Source organism: Mauremys reevesii, linkage group 7, assembly GCF_016161935.1.
Source record: "Mauremys reevesii isolate NIE-2019 linkage group 7, ASM1616193v1, whole genome shotgun sequence".
Lineage (NCBI taxonomy): Eukaryota > Metazoa > Chordata > Testudines > Geoemydidae > Mauremys > Mauremys reevesii.
Genome location: NC_052629.1, coordinates 71,709,133 through 71,729,295, shown reverse-complemented (window position 1 = coordinate 71,729,295; position 20,163 = coordinate 71,709,133). Strand labels below are relative to the sequence as shown.

At 46.4% G+C, this 20,163-nt stretch overlaps 1 protein-coding gene across 13 annotated transcripts in view; it reads right to left on the bottom strand.

Moving 5' to 3' along the window:
- Window positions 1–20,163, bottom strand: part of NDST2 (N-deacetylase and N-sulfotransferase 2) — a 259,472-nt gene that overhangs the window by 103,500 nt on the left and 135,809 nt on the right. The window contains exon 1 of one of the 13 annotated variants that reach the window (XM_039546516.1): window positions 18,646–18,726. The exons of 9 other annotated variants lie outside the window; for them this stretch is intronic. The gene's annotated coding sequence lies outside the window, so the exon portion shown is untranslated. Of the gene's footprint in view, window positions 1–12,302; window positions 12,328–18,128; window positions 18,211–18,645; window positions 18,727–20,163 lie in introns of those variants that run through there. 3 more of the 13 variants (XM_039546505.1, XM_039546506.1, XM_039546518.1) reach the window with 3 other exon arrangements.

Below are 20,163 nucleotides of genomic sequence, written 5' to 3'. Positions count from 1 at the left end.
CTCACACAGCATCCTGTTGAGTCCCCCATGAATTCTGACCCAATCCCGGGTGGTGACAGCTACAAACATTTCCTGTAGCAGGAACTCGAAGGTAGTCACATTTTGTGGAAGGGCATATATTTCAGGGCCACCTCACCAGCCCACTCCACTTGGAGATGTGCTGTTGGGTCACCACACATTTGAATACTTTGGTGGCAGACATGCCTGGTTTCCTTCTGCCCACCTGGCAGAGAGAAATGTTATTCCAACTGAGCATCCCAAGAATTGTTATGTCCTCCACAATGTGCAATGCCGGAAATGACAGAGAAGGCTCTGAGTTCCCACAAACTCCATTTTATTGAAATTTTTTTTTAAGTTGTGATTTTTAACATACCATTCTTTCAGCACTTCTTTCACTGTGATAAACCTGGCTGTGTCCAGGGAGCTTCTGTGGTCTGAAGCAAATCTCTGCCAATAAACTGAATCTCAGTTTCAAGATGTAATATTTTCTGTCCTTGAAATTCCATGAAGATTTTTTTCTGTGCTCTTGCACTGAGCTATTCAAGACAATAACCCTCTGTGTCTCATCCTATTCCAGGTCCCTTGACCTCTACAGGCTGCAGTACCTCCACAGCTTGCCTAAACTGCAGAAGCCTGGCTCACTGTACCTTCGTGGACCATTTCAAGAGGAAGTCTTTCCATGATGAACTTACGATTGATCTTCTGGACAGGGTGAACCAGCAGGTCCAGTACCAAAGACACCAGGACTTGCAGCAAGAGGAAAGACATGTCGAGAGGTGAGCAGAAAGGCTCAGACTGCCTTCACAGCTTGAGGACAGGGCAATGGCACGGGAGCAGGCATTCACTTCACAGTCCCAGGAACAGGAACGGCAGTTCAGGGAAGAAGATAAAGTGCAACAAAGAAAACTGTTTGAACGGCTGCTGTCTCCAGCGGCTGCAATAGTGTAGGTTCCTGCTGCGTCCACACCACAGCCTACGTCCTCGCCGCGTTACCTAGCCTGAATTCCAGGAACAGCTTAGACAACCCCATGGCTGGAAGTCCCGTACAATCGAGCCCTATAAGCAGTTGGTCAGGGCAAATTGCCCATGCAGTCCTCAGTGCTGAACCCCTCCTCTATGGATACTTCTAATCACAGTCCATAAAAACACATTATCATGGACAACTGGGAGGTTGTGTGCAAAACCCATGTTTTAATACAGCTATAAACATCAATCCATACTGTCCTCCCCCCCCATTTCTTAAATGGTCATGTCATTCAAAAGTGCAATGCATGGCAATCAACCCAGCCTCCCCCACAAGCACAATCAGAAAGGTACATTCCTCCCTCTTCCACTGGCCCATGCAAGTCCATAACGTGGGAGCACAAACCATCCCTGATTTCTGCTGCCCGGGAGTAGATAGCAGCAGAGTCCTGCTGCTATCTACCTAGGAGTCCTGGTTGATCGTAGGATGACTATGAGTAGGCAATGTGATGTGGCCGTTAAAAAAGCTAATGCGGTCTTGGGATGCATTAGGCGAGGTATTTCTAGTAGGGACAAGGAGGTGCTAGTCCCGTTATATAAGGCGTTGGTGAGACCTCATTTGGAGTATTGTGTGCAGTTTTGGTCTCCCATGTTTAAGAAGGATGAATTCAAACTGGAACGGGTACAAAGAAGGGCCACTAGAATGATCCGAGGAATGGAAGGTCTGTCGTATGAAAGGAGACTTGAGGAGCTCGGTTTGTTTTCCTTAACCAAAAGAAGGATAAGAGGAGATATGATTGCACTCTTTAAATATATCAGAGGGATAAATACCAGGGAAGGAGAGGAATTATTTCAGCTCAGTGCTAATGTGGACACGAGGACAAACGGATATAAGTTGTCAGTCAGGAAATTCAGGCTTGAAATTAGACGAAGGTTTCTAACCACCAGGGGAGTGCAATACTGGAACAGCCTACCGAGGGAAACAGTGGGGGCGAAGGACCTCCATGACTTTAAGATTAAGCTAGATAAGTTTATGGAGGAGATGGTATGATAGGATAACGGGCTTAGTCAATAGGTCAATTAAGTGCCACACTGGTAAATTGTACAATGGGTCAATGACATGATATAACCTTTTTCCAGAGGGTATGGCTGGAGAGTCTTGCCCGCATGCTCGGGGTTCAGCTGACCGCCATATTTGGGGTCGGGAAGGAATTTTCCTCCAGGGAAGATTGGCAGTGGCCCTGGAGGTTTTTCGCCTTCCTCCGAAGCATGGGGCAGGGGTCGCTAGCTAAAGGAGTGGGTGGATCGGCTTATGTGGCCTGCATCTTGCAGGAGGTCAGACTAGATGATCATAATGGTCCCTTCTGATCTTGAATTCTATGATTCTATAACTCCAGCTGTGGTGTCATAGGTCCATTCAGGGGGAAATGGCTCACCTCTAGCTTCACAAAGATTGCAAGGAACGCAGCAAGCAACAGCGATGAGGACAGCATTGATGACACTGGAATGTAAACGGGTCTGTAAACATCGCCAGTGGAATTTCAATCGGCCAAACACACATTCAACCACCCTTCTCCACCTGCTGAGAGTGTAATTAAACTGCTTTTTGCCAAGGCCTCTGAAATCAGGATACGGTTTCATAAGCCAAGGCAAAAGAGTGTAAGCGGGGACTCCCAGAATAACAATCAGGACAGTAACTCCATTATAGATGTCATGTGGTGTGAATACCCTGGTCATGAATGTAGATTTCCAAAGGGTGGAGAATCCTGGCATCTTGAACTTTTCCAGTGCAGCCAACATTTGATGTTCATAAATTGCTCTCTCTGGTCAACGAGGGTCTGCATACCAATGGAGTAATACTCTTTGCAGTTTGTGTATTCATGTGCTCCTTGAAGAAGGCAAACTATGGCACAAATCCCATCCAATGGCCCCAGCACAGTTTAGAAATGTCATTCTCTCAAAGCCAGCCATTGCCTCAGAAATTACCTTCTGAGGTCTCTTCCAACCCTAATCTTCTATGATTCTATGAAATATTTTGAATGCTCACCACCTTGGGGTAAGCCACATGCCTGATTGCCTTTACCCACAGTTGGCTTTCCAACACCAAACTGGTTTGCAACAGACCTGTAACACTCTGGGGTAGCCAGCTACCAGACAGTTAGAGCCATCCACTTCCGGACCAGCCTGGCCACCCTCAGGCATGTGTCTTTATGTTGGAGGGTTGGGGCAAGCTCCTCAGGAAGCTCCAGAAATGTAGCTTTCTTCATACGAAAGTTCTGGACCCACTGTTGGTCATCCCAACATGATGCTGTGAACCCACCAGTCTGTGCTTGTGGTCCTTCTCCAGCAGGGACCATCTACGTAGGGGGAATCAGTGTCTATACCAAGTGTCACAAGCAGTATCAGTCAATTTAAGTCAGTCATGTCTGCATCTTTCTCCTCTTGCTCCAATATTAGCTCTGTCAGGTGCCTTTGGTGGGTTAGAAACATGACTGAAATGCCACCAGCATCTCCTAGAAGCTCTGCCTGTGTTCTGAAACAGGAGCCACAGCCCAAGCAAGTGGAGTTCTTGAAATGGTGACAAATTCATTCAGCTGGCTGCAGTTGCTGATGGTACACAGATCAAAATGATGGCTCAGCAGGATGTGTTGGCGGGCTATTCAAACTTCCCGTAACCTGTGGTGTGGACAGTCAAGTCTTCCCAGTGTACCATGAACAAAAGGCTAGAGCGGCCACATTTTGAGAGGGAACTAGGAAGGCTGGGATACAATTGGTTGGACTTGGATCTGCATACTGCAGAGTGGATTCTGGAGCCCTGATTTTGAGCTCTGGTTAAAATATTCTTAACCTAGGATTGGCAGTCTGTATACATGCTCAAGCTCTGCGTTCTCAAACACAGGGTCCACTCACTTGAGTACCACTAAACCTGGGCTCCCACTGCACTGTAGACATAGCCTAATGTCCTGGCTTTGGCACAAATCAGAGAAACCAAAGATGTCCATCTTGACAATATGCTGTTTCATCATTCCTAGGACAGTTACTGAGGCTATGTCTACACTAGGAAAACAGGTGCGTTTTTAACACATATTAGTTCTCCTATATTTATAGCAGAAGATTCGTTTTCAGAGAGCCCAGCTGGAAAATACCCTATGATTTGATCTCCCACAGACATGAATTTAATCCCACCACAGTTGTGTGTGTGGAAGCCTTGCACCTAAACTGGCGCACATACCGAGCTACATGCAGTGAAACAGAAGGCTCTCACCGGGAATTTCAAGAACTGGAAGCTTGTTCATTTCTCTCTCTCTCAATCCGCCCCCTCTTTAAAGGTAGCTGATTAGGTCAGAGGCTTTAATTCCACATGATGCCCTCTTGGCATTTTTTATTTATCATTATCACTATCTGATCATGACTGTATTGCCTAATTAAGCCCCTCATGCACCTTTTTATCTGTATCCTTTATCAGAAAGTGAAGCACACACTGCCTTCCACAGGAGATTCCAGAGTTGACAGTGTCTAAGGGGATGGGAAGACAGACCTAAATCATACAGACAGTTCCTCACTTAACCCGCAGAGAAGTCTACAACATGAATTGGAGACACTTGAGTTATAGTTTTTTTACAAAGGGCTCTCTAGTAAAGGAGCATGATGTTCGTCCCCACAAAAGGCTCTCTCATACAGAAAGGACAGTACCATGTACCCCCCGCCCCAAAAGCAAGGTACAAAACACCACATCACAGAAGCAAGGTCAGCCTAGATGTAAAGGGGCACCCTCTCCACTGAAGTCAGTGGAGTTGTGCTCACTTATGCCAGGGTTCAATTCAACTGTAAGTGTTTAAACAGTGTGAGTCATCGTTGCTACACACTGAAGTCTAAATCAGAGATCCAGGTGCAGGGAGCACCAATGAGTGCCCAAAAGGTTACCAAATCTCACAGGACTGTGTCCTTGTACACAAGTATCAACTTCATAGTAAAAATTCCAAAGGCAACAGCGTAACAAGCTGAAAGGATAAAATGTTTTACAAGAAGAGAAACTGCTTCAAAAAAACCCCAACCTCCCAACATTTAGCACTTGTCCCCACTTGCAGAAAGCAAGGGTTAAATGGACCCTTGGTTTGAAACTCAATATATTTGAAATCTGGGGCCCAAATTGTTGGGTGAATGGACAGAAACTCCATATATGAACATGGGTAGTGGGCTTGCTGCTTCCACACCAGCAGCCAGTTAGGCACAGTGCCCCTCTGAATAAAGGAGAGGAAGGAAATGGAAGTAGTATAAAAAACAGATTAATCTGAAATAGTTCCTGCTGCGGGGGAATTAAACCTCCTTACTCAATTTGTCTTTCCCATGCTGTGACAACCCTCACTCCCTGTGAACAAAGCACAGATCCTTGGGTTTTCACCCAGGCTCATGCTTTCAGGCTTGACTTGATCTTTCTCTCCCCACTCAGCTTTATAAAGCTCTGATCCTCTCTACAGCTGCTTCCTGAAATGCCTCCACTGCTCAGCCCCTGGTGTGGAACGCCGCAGGTGCTGCTGCTGCACAATCAGATGGTGAGGAGTGCACAAGAGCTAAACAGTCTGTTCCATCTTCCCCTGGAGGCTCCTAGCTATCCCATGCTTGGCAACAGAGGTGCCAGCATCACTGCCAAAGCTGCTTGTGCAACCTACTGGAAACATCAAACTGGTCAATCCAAGGAAGGTTCTGGTTTCCTCTAAAAATTCTTGGAAAACCATCCAAGTCACCTGTTAAACCTCTACCTCTCTATCCTTTTTGACTTCTACCTATGCTGATATAGAGGACTTTGGCACCCAACTCCACTCAAATGAGATTCATTACTTTAGCGGCATGGTTCCTCAAACTTATTCATATTATGGATTACTTCTTAGGACAGAGATCCTTGAGTGGACCATCCCACCACCCAACCAGCTGTTCCTCTTTCCACACCTTCCATGAGGCACCTACAGAGCTTGGTTACATGAAAAAGTAACCAGGATAGTCTTAAGACAATATGAACATAAATTTCCTTTAATGCCTTTGGTGCAGGTGTTTGGTTGCACTCCCACATTTTAGATCTGTGCTGTTTATTTTCTCTTTGTGGGCTTCGGACTCTGACAATTTGATTGTGGGTGAATTTACAGGAAAGCAGCACCTGAAAAATGTTCACCCAAGGTGCAAGGAAGTGCAGAGGGGTTTTGAGGTTAGCTGGTAAAAAAAAAAAAAAAAGCCTCCAGAATTGGGAACCCTCAGGGTATGTCTACGCTGCAATAAAACACTCATGGCTGGCCCATGTCACCTGACTTGGGCTCACGGTGCTCGGGCAGCAGGGCTATACAATTGCAGTGTAGACATTCAGGCTCAGGCTACAGCCCAGGCTCTGAGACCCCACAAGGGGGAAGGGTCCCAGAGCCAAGGCTCCAGTCCAGGGGTGGGCAAACGTTTTGGCCTGAAGGCCACATCTGGGTGGGGAAATTGTATGCAGGGCCAAGAATGTAGGGCTGGGGCAAGGGGTTGGGTGCAGGAGCGAGTGTGGGCTATGGTGTGCAGGAAGGGGCTCAGGGCAAGGGGTTGGGGTGCGACAGGGGGGTCAGGGCAAGGGGTTGGGGTGTGGCAGGGGGTGCGGAGTGTGGGAGGGGGCTCAAGGCAGGGGGTTATGGGGCTCAGGGCAGGCGGTTGGGGTGCAGGAGGGGTTTGGGGTGCGGGCTCGGGTCCAGCAGCAGCGTGCAGCAGGGCTAAGGCAGGCTCCCTGCCTGTCCAGGCCCCGCGCTGCTCCCAAAGTAGCCAGCATGTCTACTGCGGAGCCCTCGCACACCCCCACCCCCACCGCCGGGGCCACAGGGACGTGGTGCTGGCCGCTTCCGGGAGCAGCACAGGGAGCCTGACTTAGCCCCGCTGCACCACGCAGGCTGGCAATCCCACAGGCTGGATTGAAAGCCCTGATGGGCTGGATGTGGCCTGCGGGCTGTAGTTTACCCTCCCCTGCTCCAGCGCCAGCACTTTAGCCACCCAAGCCCAAGTCAGCTGACACAGGCCAGCCACAAGTGTTTTATTGCAGTCAATGACTGAAGACTGACAGATGCTTCACAACTGTGACTGAAGTATCTCTGTTGTCCATTGTTTGAGAATCACTGACATAACAAGACACTACAGCACTAGCTCCATATAACATTCTTAATGCAGGCACTCAGTTCTGTGCAGTGCTTCTGGATGGAGAAAGCAGTCCACAGAATTTTACAGCATATTTAGGGACCATATAACTGACTATGGATTTTTTGTGCTGTAATGCACCTAAGGAAACTCTCTGCTTTCTTTTTCATCATCTCCTCAGCCCCCAAGGTAGAAACTCTCTGCTACCTTCCTGCTTCCTTTTCCTCCATTTCATTCTGTCCTCTCACCCGTCGGTCAATCAAGTGATCAAATTCCACTGGCTTCCAAGCAGACAGCTGATATTTCAGCCTCACTTAAACATTACTGATGGGCGCTCTCTCTCTCTTCCCAAGAGATCAACTACATACACAATCCTATTTGAGCCTCATTTCCTGGGGAAGACCACACTTGTGTTTTTAAGAGAGGCATCTAGCCAGCTGGAGGTTCCCTTATGGCTGCACTAAGTGCAAACCCTTTTCCTTTCTTTGTAGAATGGGCCAAAGCCCTGAAGCAGTGTGCCCTTGTGGGACACCGATAGGTTTCCACTACTGGAGAAAAAACATGAACTGTCAGTTTAGAAAGCACTGGGTCAGTATCATCACTGTAGAAAATTGTAAAAATAGCATTTCAGTGACGATATAACAACATTTTGGCCACTTTGTCAAATAACTTACAGTTCCCATTTTAAGGTAGGTGAACTAAATACTGCAAAGAAATGAATTTGTATCCAGAATGATGCAAAACACTAACATTTTCCACAGTGGCAGCCAAATGAGGACCTAAGCCAATGCCCACTGAAGTCAATGGAACTCTTTCTGCTGATTTCAACTGGCAGTGGATCAGGCCCTGAATGTACTGTGTACGTATATGCATGTGTGTGCGTAAAAACCTAATGGTGTGCTCGCTGTGAGAATAAACTTAATGGTGTGCTTTGTTATAACAATTTTATTGGCACGAGTTTCACACTGCATTACACGTGAGTGGCAAAGCAAGCTTAGCTTAGTATACAAGTTTTAAAAGTAGATTATTTCTCTTGGTCCAAACACAAGCCATTCTCATTTCTGCAATAAATCAGATTTCAGATGACTCTGTACATTCTCTTACACCTCTTTGGAACTCATAATTAAAAGAGAATTTGGAAAGCCAATGAACAGCCTAGCTCCCTTTATTTAAGGCCCAAGGGGATTGATTGACTGAGTAAAAAAGTTCACTTCCCAACTACATTCTTCTATTTATTAATATTTCTTGAAAGCACCTGTTTCTTGTGTTTGAACAAATATATAAGAGAGACAGACTAAATCAACACAGACTTAAAAATAGCAATACAATAAAAATGTTCTTTCCCTGATAAGCCCATCCCTCACAGCCTACCTCATACTCAAAGCTTGGGAAAGTATATAAGCCTTGCAACTGTCCTGAAGATGAACAAATTCAGGCTCTGATGGTCTGAGGGAGGGAGACAGTTCCAGAGTCTAAGAGCTTTCATGGAAAACACTTTTCCACTGCCCTCTTCTCTCAAAAATAAAGGGACTGCTAGCTCAAGCATCTCTCCTTATTAAAACTGCAACAGCACAGGAGGGGGACAGGGGGTGTCACCTCTCAAGTAGCCAAGACTGAAACCACAAAGTGCTTTATGGGTTGTGTGACAAAGTCCCTCTTCTACCTTGGTGGGTCCTGCGCTTCTTGGCAGATTTGCTCACCTCAGTGATCTTCCCCTCTGGTGGAACCCACAGTCTGGATCAACTCCTCCTGTGTCTGATCAGGAGTTGGGAGGTTTGGGGGGAACCCAGGCCCGCCTTCTACTCCGGGTTCCAGCCCAGGGCCCTGTGGAATGCAGCTGTCTATAGTGCCTCCTGGAACAGCTGCATGACAGCTACAATTCCCTGGGCTACTTCCCCATGGCCTCCTCCAAACACCTTCTTTATCCTCACCACAGGTCCTTCCTCCTGGTGTCTGATAATGCTTGATTGTATGATAATTCCTTGATCCTCCAGCAGCACACCCTCTCATTCTCAGCTCCTTGTGCCTCTTGCTCCCAGCTCCTCACACGCACTTCTCTCCTCTGGCTCCTCCTGCTTGACTGGAATGAGCTCCCCTTTTTATACCAGGTGCCCTGATTGGCTGCAGGTGCTCCAATCAATGTAGCTCTCTCTGGTGCCTTCTAGAAAGTTCTTAATTGGCCCCAGGTGCCTTAATTACCCTGGAGCAACTGCCATTTTGGTTCCCATGGTCCTAGGGATTTTCTTAGCCTGGGGCTAACATACCTGTTCCTGAGTACTTTCCTGTAGCCATCCGGCCTTGCTCCATCACAGTTGGCACCAACAACTTGAAATCTACCTAGAACAGGGGTGGCTGAGGGCCACATCGGGGTTGCGAAACGGTATGGAGGGCTGGGTAGGGAAGGCTATCCCTCCCCAAACAGCCTGGTCTCCACCCCCTCTCTGCTCCCTCCCACTTCCTGCCCCCTGACTGCCCCCCTCATAACCCCCAGCCATCCAACCCCTCCTGCTCCTTGTCCCCTGACCGCCCCCTCCCAGGATCCCTGCCCCTAACCGCCCCCCGGGACCCCTGCCCCTTATCCAACCCCCACTGCTCCCAGTCCCCTAACTGCCCCCCTGACCCTTATCCACATCCCCGCCCCCAACAGGACCCCCTGGTTTGTTCTCTGAAAGTTCTGGCCTCTTCTTGAACCCTCTACTACCACAGCAAAGGCAGAATAGAAAATACAGGGCACCTTGACGTTCAGAAGTGTCCCACAAGGAAAGGCAATAACGTAACACACACATACCATCTGGCAAGTTTCCTTCACCCAGCTCCTCCTCCCCAGTTCAAGTGCTCTGCTCAAAACCAGTTATATAAACTTCTCCCCCCTGCAGCAAACCCCACTCTACATCCCTGAATTCAGCAAGGACAAGACTAAAAGCTTCCAACCAAAGCTTCTGCTAAAAAAGCCACATCTTACAAGTTACCAGAACAGAGCATGTAAACAAACCTTTCCCCTCCCTAAAGGATACTGGGTAAGAGTTGTCTGCCTTTATTGCTCTCTCCCTGGTCTACCTCAGCTGGACTCACATTAATAAGCTTCGCATTAATGGAATGACTATGCCAAGCTACTGGCAGATGGTCCTGTGTTCCAGCCACATCTTTCCATTCCCTCCCTCCCAGAAGTCCTAATCTATACAGAGTGTAATCTCCACAAAAACATATGCTTTCCGGACAGAAAGCTTCCTTTCTATTATCTCTGTCCTCTGGAGGATTGACCTTCAAAACCTCAGGGGCAAACAATTCTATACTCTTTCCAATTACAGTCTTGTGTGCTCTCCACTCTTCTCCCCGGGTGCTGCCACAGTGTCTGATACAAGACTTCACATCCATGTTGGTCTCCCTCACCCCCATTCCTTTTGTAAACATCCTACCCATTTCACACATGCCTATAAAAACATGGCAATATAGAACTGGTGTCTCTTCCCTACAGTAACTCACCACTCTGTTTTATTTATGGGTCCCACTAACAGCCTGCATGTGGCACTCTCAGCCAAGAAACCATAGAGTGTAATTTATTGTGTTGGTTACCAGTAAATCTCTCGTGCAGCACTTCCATTTAAATGCTGAGTGAGTCAGTCGCTAATTGGGTATCTCTTATATCTTAAAATAATCTATTTATATCATCTGCTGGCTCACTCTCCTTCTCCCCCATCAATTTAATCAGATTATTGTGATTGATGAATTCATTAGTGCAGTCATCATATCCTAAAAGCACAGCAACTTCTAGATGGAAAGTTTCAGGGAACACGAAAATACACACACACATGCACAACTGCTGAATAAATGAATGTGTTTAGCCCTGCAGTTCCAGACAGTGGGTTGGGGAAAGGTTATATCTAAGCAGGCAGAAGCACCTTGGTTGGCTTTCCTGAAGCTCCTCAGAGAAGACAAGGGGATGATGAACATAATATCAGGCAGTTATAAGGTAAAGGGTCATTTTCTCACTCCAAACTGAGTCTGAGCCTCTGCATATCATTTCCTGTTCCAAGGGAACACAGAATTTTACTCTCTCAAAATCGCTTTTGCATCTAATCCAAACCCACCAAACAGCTTTTCCCCACAGCAGACAGGCAGAAGCACCAATAAAATGGGGGCAAGGGATACCCTAGCCCCTTGCCTCAGCCATTTGAGCCTCTAGACCAGGAGTGGGCAAACTTTTTGGCCCAATGGCCACATTGGGGAATAGAAATTGTATGGTGGCCATGAAAGCTCATAAAATTGGGGTTGGGGTGGGGCTGGGGAGAGGATCAAGGGATTTGGAGAGCAGGAGGGTGGTCAGGGCTACAGCAGGGGGTTGAGGCATGGGAGAGGCTCAGGGGTGCAGGCTCCGAGCAGCTCTTACCTCAAGCGTGGTGTGGCCCCCGACCTAGCACGCCGTCCTGAGTGGGATCAAGCCACGTGGTGCAACCCTGACCTTGCACCCTGGCCAGAGCGGGGCTGAGCCGCGTGGTCCGGCCCCCGACCCAGCATGCCAGCCAGAGCGCCGGAGTGGGGCCCAGCAGTGTGGTCCGGCCCCCGACCCAGCATGCCAGCCAAAGCGCCGCAGTGGGGCCCAGCAGTGTGGTCCGGCCCCCGACCCAGCGTCCTAGCCGGAGCACCAGAGTGGGGCTGAGCTGCATGGTGCGGCTCACAGGCTGGCTTAAAACAGCTTGCAGACCGGATCCGGCCCATGGGCCATAGTTTGCCCACCCCTGCTCTAGACAAAGCTTTCCTAGTACTCAAAATTCATGTTTGACAACAATTTAAATTATTCCCTTTGTAGCAGGAAAGTTGGCCTCTGCTCAGTAATAAAAAACTAACCACAAAGGTGAAAGAGTAAACAATGTAATAAAGCCAAAAAAAGTAGGCCAAATAGAGATAAGAACAGACAAGGAACAGGAATGGAAGAACATGGTCTTCTGAAGCAGTACATGTAAGTACATCATAATAATATTTTGCACTTCGATAGCTCTTTCCATCCAAGAAACTCAAAGTGCTTCATAAAAAAATTACACAGCCCTCTGTGAGGTAGCTAAGGGATACTTAGGGAATAGGTCACTCACCCATGACAAACAGCAGTTGTTCAACAGCTTGCAGCAAAACCTACCCAACTGTTTAAGGCAGAAGCCCAGACAGTCTGAGGAAGGAGCTAAGAATGCCTTGCCTACCTTTAACTAGACCAGGTTGGTGAACTGTGTTTGCTGGGGTTACAACAGTGCCTTGAGCTGTGCTCCTGGCAAGTGTTTCTGACAACTCTAGAAAGATGCACAATAATATTTAAGAAACTGAGTTGCAAGGAGACCACAAAGGCTGTCTCTGTTTTTTAATACTTGCTGCAGGAGCAGGGCAGCACACCTACTGAACATGGAGTCAAAACAGATCCCAAGAGGAGCACTTTCATGCAGATCACTAGAAATTCTGGATGAGGAGTCTTATCTTCCTTGGGAGGACAGCCAGCCCGATAAATACACACAGCAAAGATGACTTGAGGGAAGAAGTGCACAGTAGACTTCCAGAAGCTAGGGGTTGTGTGCAATATGTAATTAAAGCAAACCACTGCACTGATGTGGCTTAGAATGTCTGCAGACAGGTATTCCCCTTTTCCATTTTAATGTGAGATGCTTACTGATGAAGCACCAAAGGAAATATTCACATGGTTTTGATCATAGAAGAGCAAAGTATGAGAATGGAAAAATTCAATCCAGTAATATATTTTCAAAGGTCCACAGAATCCTCTCTCATCACTGCATGGCAGCACATGCCTGGGACATTATAACCGGGGGGCCTGGAAAACTGCTCATGAACTTCACTTTGTCTTTTGCTGATAGAGCTTTATGGCACTATAGCATATGGAAGGGATAAATTCTGTCCTGGCAGGAATCTCAGACTTCTGGGCATGTTACACCCAACTACAAGCAGAGTGAGCTTAGTCAGAATGAAGCACAAATGAGGAAAGCTGAAGATGGAGGCTGCTTCCCCTCTCAATTCCCTTCCCACACAGCTGGTTTTAATTACACTGGTTGGGTTCACTGCTGTCAGCCAATTTACAATCTCTCATTCGGATGTGCCATAAAACAATCATTCAAGGGAAAGTTAATCCATCACAATGAAATTCTCTCTCAAACCAGGCAACTCTTTCCCCATCCCTCATTTGAGTAAAAATAAAAGTTACTCTGGCTTGACTGCCCTGACCTTTCATCAACCCCCAGCAGAAGTTCACAGGTGCAGGTTGCAAAGCACTCAAAAGTCAATGCTTTGCAAAGCAGACAACATGAAGAGGGCACTAAAGTCTTTGCTGATAAATAGATACTGACAAAACAAGGCATATTGGCACCTTAACATTGTGAGATGAGTGCATTCATATGTTGCATCAAACACTTGATCTTATCATTACAGGCACTATTACACATCCTCTTCATTACTGAAAGCATCAGGGAATCCAACAGCCCAGCATCATGGGTTAATCTGACAGAAAAGGTTACTAGTAAAAATGGAAACTTAGATTCCAATTTACCAGGAAACAACTCTGCCATTAAATTTCAGAGGCTCTACAAGTCCATGCCAGATAAAGTTCCATTCTGCCATCCATAAATACTTGTGCAAGGCAACTGCTTCATAACATAGGAACCCCAACCCCCTGCCCCAAGTTCCCTACTGCACTCAAACTCCCTCCTGGAGCCCATACTCCCTCAACACTCCAACACCCTGCCCCAGCCCAGAGCCCTCTCCTGCACCCCAAATCCCTCATCCCCAGCCCCACCCAGAGCCTGTACCCCCAGGCGTAGTCGTTACCCCCCTCCCACACCCCAACCTCCTGCTCCAGCCTGGTGAAAGTGAGTGAGGTTGGGGGAAGGAATGAGTGGCCTCGGAGAAGGGGCAGGGCAGGGGGCAGAGCAGGAGTGTTTGGTTTTGTGCTATTAGAAAGTTGGCAACCCTAATTGATTACCTAAGGCTATGGCTACACTACGCACCTTTTAGCAACACAGCTATGCCACTAAAAGATACGCAGTGTAGCAGAGCTCTCCTGCTGACAAAAAACTTCCATCCCCAATGAGCAATGGCAGCTTTGTCAACAGGAGAGCTCTCCCACCGACAAAGCGCTGTTCACACTGGCGCTTTTCGTTGGTAAAACTTTTATCGTTCAGGGGGTGGGGGTGTTTTTCACACCCCTGATTGACAAAAGTTTTACTAACAAAAGTCCAGTGTAGAGAAAGCCTTAGAGAAGAGAAGAGTAGGAAGAGACTTGATAACATTCTGAAATAATCAACAGTACAAAGAAGGTAGATCAGGAATTTCCATTCACTTTGTCCGATAACACAAGAACAAGGAGACACTCATTGAAACTGAAAAGGTATCAAATTCAAAACTGATTATAGAAAATACTTTTTGACACTATGCACAGTTAGTCAGTGGAACTCATTGCCATATGAGTTCAGCAGTGTTCAAAAAGGGATGAGACATTTATATGAAGAAGAAGAAGAAGAGTATTCAGAGCTATAATAGTATATTTATACTATAGGAGCTCCAATCCTAAAGGAGCTCCAATCCTTTGAGTACTACTTGAATATGGATAAAGTAGGTACAAGCTGTCCTTCCACAGCAAGGTGTCAGGGTTGCTGGGTTGTTGCCTAAAAAAAATAAAAAATAAAAAAAAAGAATAGAAAATGAACCCTTCATGTTTGAAATTCCTATCTTGTTCTGCCCTGAAAACTCCAGCATTCCTAGAGAACTAATGAAATGACATCGCAAGAGCCATCAGAGTAGAAGTCAGGCAGCTGTGAAAGAAAGGGACTTTGTAATATTTTGTTTGTTTTTGTTAACATCTATTTAATGCTAATGACTAACACACATTACAGAGAAAGGAAGTTTTTGTTAAAGATCTAACCCTCTCCAGCCTTTCAGTTAAAGTGAGAGAGCTCCCAATTCACACTGGAGCCCCTCCTCCCAAGGAGTTCCTCCAGCAAAACCAGGGAAGACTATACTTGACATCCCTGATATTTTTAAGATAAAATAAAAAAAGAAAAACACTTTTTAAAAAATAAAACATTCTGTCCCTCTGTAGACATCATAAAGAAGTGAAAAGGATACAAGTCCAACTTAAAAATATATCTACATTGAGGTCACCTTTAAGTCAAATGTCTGAGAGAGCACTCAGAAAAAAGAAGTCTGCTACAGATTCTAAACTGCTGTACCCTCAATTAAGGGATGAGAATGCTACAAATACATCCCTTTGAGTCCCCCAATGTGCTCTTCAATGAGTCCAGTAAATCCAGGGAAACGCAGACTTAGCATGCCCATATTCCTTAGTATGCCCAACCACAACTATAAACCTTCGCACTACCAGCTCTCAAAAACATTAAAAAATAACTTCACAGCTTCTTTATCCATTGTGAGGCTGCAGGAAGACATATAAACCAGTTTTTTCTTTTTATTTTATAAGACACCTTTAAGGAGCATACTTGGGCCCCAGTACACTCTAAACAGGCTCCACTTTGTGAGGAGGAGCCTCAGGGATCATGTCCCTTCACAGTCAGAGATGGAAAAAGCCCTGCGGAATACTCTTCATCCATCCCTTGCGTGTTAGCTTCAAAGGGCCTATGCATACCCAGACCCAGGCCCTTCAACTAACTCAGAACTGCTGCTGCAGGCAGTCCAAAACACCTTTGCCATGCAGCTTGCTGGGAGTCTTGGGGCACTGAAAGGCTCTGAAGCTATGTTCTATTCATTCACTCACTCACTCTCATGCCTTGGGTGGATTTAGAAAAAACAGCCAGAGAGTGACTAGTTCCAGTTTCAAAACCGGACATGTGCAGGGTTCAATTTACAGCAGGATCCCAAGAGGAGAAATTGCAGGGGACTGTGGGGAGCCTACTCACTTCCCCCACCCCCAGGGCAAGATTTCTAATGGAAGTTGTTTTTTCTGTGGCTGCACAGGCTCTGTAAGATCACACACCCTGCTCTCCAATGGCATTGATTGAGAGCCTGCGGCTTTTAGCACTATGGTGTTTTCTACTGGGGAATCCCTCAGCTCCCAAAGTCAAGGGCTATATCATGAATACATTTACAGGTTTGGGGATTTTTGTTGAATAAAGGTTTTCCTCTGGCAGTGTGAGAGGCTTGGAAGCAGATTACTGCATAGGGAACTCAGTAGCAGCATGGGAGAATGCACAGTCAGGAAGTGACTGACCAAACACACTGACTGGGTCCTAAACTCATTGCTTTACAAGCTGGACAGAATTGCAATTCATTGGCTTGCGTCAGCAGCAGAGATGTTGGCCATCACCGTCAGTTGCTGCTCCCAGTGTTGGTCCTGCTGCAAGCGTGGGAAGAAGTGCAAGGCAGTGCTTGCTGTTTGCCAGTGTTGTGGGCGGATGCTCTATCAGCCATGGACAGCTTTAAAGAAATATCAAGCTGTGCTCTCATCTACTCAGCTGTTCCAGCCTTGCCTGGGTGCTAGGGATTTTACAGGTAGTTGCCCCTAATCCCCACCCAACTCTGGATGCTTTTCCTGCCTGAAATGACCAGGCTTTAGGGCTGACATCTCTCAGCTAGTCTCTGAAAGAGTCTCTGAATCGGCGGTACTGCCCACACTCGGAGGAACACATGAAAGCAGAAAGGACTGCAGCATCAAAGTTGTTTTGTATTCATATATTCTACTGTCTCCAGAGGCATAAATACAAAATTACATTTCTCTGAAAGCAGTTTTCCCTACAAATTAGGCGCACACATTCCTGTCAAACACTGGGAAAGTCTCTCTCCCCCTCATCTGCATCACTCCAAATGCACTGGAGCTCTCTGCAGCCATTCCTCCCTGCCCCAGGCCACACTGGCCCCTACACACCTCACATGCCTACTCCAGCTTGGTTCACCTTTATCTCAGAAGATGAGGAGTGCAGCTTCCCAGCCGAACATCCATCCCACTCCCCCAAAATGTTCTTGCCCTTACATTAGAAACACGTGTACTTGCTCCTCCCTCCTTCTCTCACGTGCACTCCCACAAGTACAATGCTCAGAGAGTGGGATGCACCGCCCACAGCAGTAAGTAGTTCAGACAGTTACAGAGTAGGAGGATAGTGAGCAGATGGGCTGGGATGGGGTGAGCAGGGCATGGCAAAGCCAAACAAGGGGGTGAACACTAGACCAACTCCTTCCACAGTAAGCACCTTTCAGCTTGTCTACACTGGCATTTTTCTTAAGAACCCCCTCCATTTCCCCACTGTTAATGCCATCCTGGTGGAATGGTGGAAGCACTAACACAGAGTCTGATAAACCTCCTCATCTAAACCAGCTGCAAGTAGAGCGAGATGAGACAGTGGTAAAACCCTGTGTCCCATGCTCACGCTTTCAGCATTGCTGGTGGAGCTGCACTGGTGGTAGTATAGTGGGCAGAAAGCTTGTGAAAAAGACATGTAGGCACAGCCATTATGTTTATACACTGACAGGAGGTGGAGAGATTCCTTGTTCTACTGCCTGGGATCTCCTTACTGAAAAAATCATGGTCCATACTGTATAAAATGCACATACACTTCTCTATGTATGTTTCTGAGGCAGGAACCATTCCTAGGAGTTTAATCTCAAATGCTAATTGGGCCAAGAAGACGAAAATTGTAGGTGCCAAAAAATAATGGACTCTGCTGCCTTTGGGTATCCACAATTTTTCTTGTTTTCCCCATATAAAACTCTCCATAAATTTGTAAATTTTCAGTACTAAAAATGGTGTTCATAGATTTTCCTTTTTGTCAAAGGGCTTCAACCCGTAACAGATCCGAGTAGCTAGCCTTGCAGACAATGATCTCCAGCCAAAGAGCCGCAATGTCGTGAACTCTACTTTATGGCTCTAACTTCAAAGCCTAGTTGGACATTAATGTCAGTACATTCTTGTACTGACATTATTAAGCAAGGCAGGATTAGGAAACACCCAAATGGAGTCAGAGTGCCTTATATAAAACATTGTCTCTGCTCTCCCTCCCCCTTATTTCCCAGGGTAAGCTTACCTGTTCTCCAGAGCAGGACTTTCCAGTCACACTGCCTCGATGGAAGGGAGTGGTGTTTCCCTGCTCTCTCACACTTGGGCAGTTTCTTTTTTATTTCCCAATCTCTCCTCCTTTGTAGCAGTCACAATGGAGGATAAGGCACATCTCCTTTGTTTAAAGTCACAGGGCCTGCACCTTACCCCTAGTGGTTGAGCACATTCCTTTGCAATATTAAGTCATTTACAGACAGGAGGAGTGGAAGACTGAATTCAAATCTAAGCATGGGTCTCCCACTTTGCTGCCTAATGTAGCTACACAGAGACCTCTAGCTACTGCTTTGCTGAGCTGTTTTTTGCATCAATGTACCTGCTTATTCCACTTTAAAGAGATAGTAACACCACAGAGACTTGATTTAGATACCCAAACAAGCATATAAGTAATCTGCAAAAGTGAGCTAAAAACATAAAACAGCCTCAAAAGGGTATCAGGGAAATTTCCTGCAGTTATCCACAAGTTTCACAAAAGAACATTTTCCTACCTCATAAACAGAATTTCTGCATGAGACTCCACCAGTCTGGGCTTCTCTGCCACTTACCCATCTTCTCAGACTGGTGGAAACTTCCAGCTGAAGCTTTCTGGAACTTTTACAATTTATCCCCTTCACAATGTGTCACTAACCTTGCATATAATGATGTGGGGGGGAGGAGTAATTACATTGCAATCACCGATTAATTAACATGGCTACACCCTATGTTCAAAGGCCTGCTCTATGCTACAAAAACGGTCTGCTGCCAACAACAGGCATCGGAAATTGGTGTCGCTGAACCAGTGCTGCACATAGTTTAATTGCAAGTATAGCCAAGAACAAAGCTTTAATGATGCTTTCTGAATCATTACTGATCATGGTTTGCCATCAGCAACACTTGCAGTTAAACTATGTTCAGATGCACTCACTGCTGACACAGGCTAGCAACAGGTAATGTTAGTAGCATAGACAAAGTGCAAGAAGTAAAAGTAGCTAGTGTCTCATGTAGAGAGAGTATTGCAGCTGCACTGGCAAGGGTGACTGTATCAAGAGCGGGTATCTGCAGATGCAATTCTCAACAGAGACTCAAACAAGTTTCTAAGGAACTACCATTTCCGCTCATCTTCCCTGTTTATGTCACTTGCAGTGGCTATAATGCATTTATGATTCCCCAGCCCATTAAAGCACAGTGTACACTATAGTGTCTTCCTAACAGTCCTTACAGTTCTTCAACAAAGTTAAATCCAACATTCTCACCCAACACCCATCCTAAAAGTACTTTATGTACAAGAGTATTCAGAGATGATTCTCCCAGGGAAAGCAGCAAATCTTCGTACCCAATGAGTGACTGTTAAAGACTCTTAGGGAATCTAGGGTAAACATTTAAAAAGCACCTAAGTCACCTAAGAGCTTAATGCCCAGTGCAAGTCAATGGAATTTAGGCTTCCAAGTGATTTAGATGCTTTGAAAATATTACCCCAGCCATGATTTTTTTGAGGATTGCTGAATTCAGTGAAAGTCTACGCACACAGAAGCAAAGCAGTTCCTGGCACTGGGTTTGTGGCTATCTTCCTGTAGCTCTGTGCTCCTCTGCTTCCCATGTACCACTCTGCAGCCCTTCCTAAGGCTATTTCTACCCTACAGACCTGTACTGCTGCAGCTGTGCCGCTGTAAGATCTCCCATGTAGCTGCTCTGTGCTGGTGGGAGAGAGCTCTTCTGTTAGCATAATTAAACACTCCCACCGAGTGGCAGTAGCTATGTCAGCAGGAGAGCATCTCCCACCGATATAGCACTGTCCACAACAGCACTTTTGTCAGTGAAACTTATGTTGGTCAGGGGCTTTCACCGACAAAAGTGCTAGTGTAGACAAAGCTTAAGAGAGTACATTTGTTAAATTAAGACACACAAGATTTACTCATGAACATAAGAATTGCTGTGCTGGGTCAGACCAAGGGTCCATCTAGCTCAGTATCCTCTCTTCTGACAGTGGCCAATGCCAGGTGCCCCAGAGGGAATAAACAGAACAGGTA